Raw genomic sequence first — 4444 nt, 5'->3', positions numbered from 1 at the left:
TGGCATAGCAGGTAAAGCCACTGGTTCATTCCCCAGATGGCCGAAACAGCCATAACTGGGCCAGGCTGAAGCCAGGAGCTTCTTCCCAGTTTCCCACATGGGTGCAAGGGCCCAAGCACTTGGGCCATCGGCTGCTGCTTTCCCAGGTGCGTTAGCAAGGAGCTGGACAGGCTGCTGGAAATACAGACAGCAGCTTTATCCACTAGACCACAGAGCTAGCCCTTACTCTTTCTTCTAAAATGACCTTGAAGATTTGACAGTTTTTTTTTTCTCCATGAATATTCAGTTTTTGCTTTGTAGCTGAAGCTAGCTGGGCGTGCATACACAGTAAGTATCCAAATACAAGTTAATTCAACAGCTTGTTGCATTCCGCTAGGGGGTTATTAAAGCTTTGAAAATATGATTCCTAATCTGTGTGTCTGTGGGTTTATCTACTCCAAGTCTTGCTGGTAAACCTGCACTGATAGTAATAGCAGAGATTAGTCCTTCTGAATGTTTCATAAAACAAATTGTTCTCATAGCCTGATTATGAGCTAGAAAATTACCAATGTACCCAGTACGTTGTTGGTAATTGTTTATACAGACATTGGGACATATCTACATAGGGGACCTCAGCCACAGCAGAAGTTGTTGATTTGGGAAAATTATTTTCTTATTCTAAATTATTCTCTCTGTCCTTTCTCTTTCCCATTTTTATTTCATCCTCCTTTCCCTGTCTGTCCTCTCACTTCTTCCATTTCTTCTTTGTCTTTCTTTTTCATTGTCATTTTTCTTAGTAGTTGCTACAGAAAGACCTATTCTGTAGGTCCATGCATAGATAAAATAGACTTCTATAGCAGTCCACCTGCAGGAGGAAAGAGAAAGGAAAGTAAGGGAGTATTTTTGCGGGGAGTGGGGAGACATTAACTAGCTCAGATAAGAGAAATATCTTGATATTTTGGAAGATCTGATTGGTAGAAAAAGAGAGAACTTTGAAGAATTATTTGAAGAATGGTCTGTGTGGTTTAGCTTTTTTTTTTAAGATTTTTTTTTTTAATTGGAAACACAAATTTACAGAGAGAAGGAGATATATAGAGAATGATCTTACATCCACTGTTCATTCCCCAAGGGCCACAACCGTTGGAGCTGATCTGATCTGAAACCAAGAGCCTCCTCTGGGTCTCCCGCACATAGGCAGGGTCGCAAGGCTTTGGGCCATCCTTTATTGCTTTCCTAGGCCACAAACAGGGAGCTAGATGAGAAGTGGAACAGCCAGGATATGAACCGGGACCTATACGGGTTGCCAGGATGTATAAGGCAAGGATTTAGCCACTGGTCCACTGTTCCAGGCCTGTGATTTAGCTTTGAAACCGTGTGTTGGGCTTGGTCTGGACTGCTTCAGTGCCTCCTAAGCAGAATGTTGGACTATGAGCTAGTACAGCAGTGCGCTGCTCCTGGCTTCCCTCTGCTTTCCACCACTCATGGCTGCTTTCCATACCAAAGGATCAGCTATGAAGTTCAGAACCCCCAATATCCGGACTGAAGCCATTAGAATAGGAAACATTTCTCTCTTATTTTTTAGATTTATTTTATTTTTATTGGAAATTCAGATATACAGAGAAGAGCAAAGACAAAGAGGAAGATCTTCTGCCCGTTGATTCACTCCCCAAGCAGCTGCAACGGCCGGAACTGAGCCAGTCCAAAGCCAGCAGCCAGGAGCTTCTTCCAGGTCTTCCATGCGGGTGCAGGGTCCCAAGGCTTTGGGCCATCTTTGACTGCTTTCCCAGGGAATTGGATGGGATTAGAACCAGTGACCACATGGGATCCTGGCATTTGTCGCACTGGGCCTGGAAAGATTGCCTTTTTTTTTTTTTTAAAGGGCAAAGTAAGGGAGAGGGAGCGAGAGCTCTTCATCCACTGGCTTACTGCCCACATGGCTTCCAAAGCCAGTAGTGAATCAGGCTGCAGTTGTGACAGCACACCCAAGAATTCTATCCTGGTCTCCCAGACGGATGGCTTGTGCCATATTCCATTGCCTACGTAGATACATGAGCCTGGAGCTGGATTGCAAACATGACAGCTGAGGCTGGGCACAACACTCTGTTAGGGAATGCCAGCATTGCAAGGGGCAACTTAGTCCCCTGCACCATCATGCTGATCCCTGAAAGGTACTTTCAAGTTCCACTGTGGGGGCTGGAGCCAGGACCTCATATGACATAATAGGTTAAGTCTCTGCCTTAATGCCAGCATGGGTGCTGATTCACGTCCTGGCTGCTCCACTTCTCATGCAGCAACTTGCTGATGTGCCCAGGAAAGCAGTAAGAAGATGGCTCAAGCTTTCGTGCTCCTGGCAAGAGCTCCATACAGCATTGTCTTTGATTCCCGGCGTAACTTTACAGGGAAGCTGTCACAGTATCCGGAGCCCTTGATGTCCTGCAGATGGAGGAGGAGGATGTCCTCAAGTTCCTGGCTGTAGGAACCCACCTGGGAGGTACCAACCTTGACTTCCAGATGGAACAGTACATCTACAAAAGAAACAGCGATGGCATCTACGTCCCTCCAGAGGACCTGGGAGAAGCTCCTGCTGACAGCGTGAGCCATCGTGGCCATTGAGAACCCTGCGGATGTCAGCGTGATCTCCTCCCAGAACACTGGCCAGAGGGCTGTGCTGAAGTTGGCTACTGCCACTGGAGCTACTCCCATCACTGGCTGTTTCACTCCTGGCACCTTCACTAATCAGATCCAGGCCACCTTCTGGGAGCCATGGCTCCTGGTGGTGACAGATCCCAGGGCCGTCCACCACCCCCTCACGGTGGCATCGTACATGAACCTGCCCACCATCGCTCTGTGCAGTGTGGACTCTCCTCTGTGCTACGTGGACATTTCCACCCTGTGCAACAACAAGGGAGCCCACTCTGGGTTTGATGTGGATGCTGGCCCGGGAGGTTCTGCACATGCATGGGACCATGTCCCATGAACACCCATGGGAGGTCATGGCTAATCTCTACCTCTACTGTGATCCTGAAAAGATTGAAAAAGAAGAGCAGACTGCAGCTGAAAAGGCTGTGACCAAGGAGGAGTTCCAGGGTAAATGGACCGCCCCGCTCCTGAGTTCACTGCTACCCAGCCTGAGGTTGTAGTCTGGTCTGAGGGTGTGCAGCTGCCTTCTGTGCCCACCCAGCAGTTCCCCACTGAAGACTGGAGCACCCAGCCTGCCACTCAAGACTGGTCTGCAGCCCCCAGGCTCAGGCCACTGAGTGGGTAGGAACCACCACCGAGTGGTCTTAAGTGATCTGCAGTCTTTGAAGCAGACATGGAGTGAAGTTGACGGAAAATAAACACCGGTTTCTTAAAAAAGAAGAAGAAGAAGATGGCTCAAATCCCTGTGCTCCTGACCCATGTGGGAGACCTGGAAGAAACTCCAAACTTCCTCTGTTTTTGAACCTGCACAGCTGTGGCCATCACAGACAACCATCTGGAGAATGAATCAGCTGGAAGATCTCCCAGTCTCTCCTCTCTATATACCTGTGTCTTTCAAATAAAAATAAGTCTTTTTTTTAAAAAAAATAAAGTCCCGTTTTTGTATTGTCTATAGATCAGTGTTAATGTGCCAGAAACAGAAGTATAGACAATGAAAACTTACCCAGTGGCCCAGTGTAAAGGTTCGGTGGCTACATCCTCCCCTTGCATCCGCTGGGATCCCATATGGATGCTGATTTGTGTCCACTGCCCATCCAACTCCCTGCCTGTGACTTGGGAAAGCAAAGAAGGACGGCCCAAAGCCTTGGGATCTGGCATTGAATGGGAGATCCAGAAGAAGCTCCTGGATCCTGGCTTCAGATTGCCTCAGCTCCAGAGATGGCATCCACTTGAAGATATTAATCAGTGGACAGAAAATCTTTGTATCTCCTTTGCTCTGTAAATCTGCCTTTCCAATAAGGATAAAGTAAATCTTAAAAAAAAAAAAGAAAAACTTACCCAAAACCAAGATGGTTCATATCAAAAGGTGGAAATGGTTGTGATGGAATTCACTGATATCATTTTCATGACATTTCTGTAAGCTCAGGGTGTTAGGAAAATCTTCCATTGCTTTCTCTCTCTCTCTCTCTTTTTAAAGATTTATTTATTTTTATTGGGAAGTCAGATATACAGAGAGGGGAGAGAAGAGAGGAAAATCTTCCATCTGTTGGTTCACTTCCCAAGCAGCTGCAATAGCTGGAGTCGAGCTATCTGAAGCCAGGAGCCAAGAGCTTCTTCCAGGTCTTCCACGCAGGTGCAGGGTCCCAAGGCTTTGGGCCATCCTCGACTGCTTTCCTAGGCCACAGTCAGGGAGTTGGATGGGAAGTGGGGCCACCGGGATTAGAACTAGCACCCATATGGGTTCCCGGTGCATGCAAGGTGAGGACTTTACCACTAGGCTATTACGCCAGGCCCTGTTTTCTCTTTAAATATAGACTCACAATAT

The 4444-nt window shown here is 47.3% G+C and overlaps 1 pseudogene; it reads left to right on the top strand.

The window, feature by feature from the left end:
• Positions 1–2292: 2292 nt before the first annotated feature.
• On the top strand, positions 2293–3514 carry LOC121170332 (annotated as a pseudogene).
• The last annotated feature ends 930 nt before the right edge of the window (positions 3515–4444 follow it).

Source organism: Ochotona curzoniae, unplaced genomic scaffold, assembly GCF_017591425.1.
Source record: "Ochotona curzoniae isolate NIBS_2020 unplaced genomic scaffold, NIBS_Ocur_1.0 scaffold_2453, whole genome shotgun sequence".
Classification (NCBI taxonomy): domain Eukaryota; kingdom Metazoa; phylum Chordata; class Mammalia; order Lagomorpha; family Ochotonidae; genus Ochotona; species Ochotona curzoniae.
The sequence above is the reverse complement of the archived record's forward strand: the minus strand, read 5'-3'. Positions and strand labels throughout refer to the sequence as shown.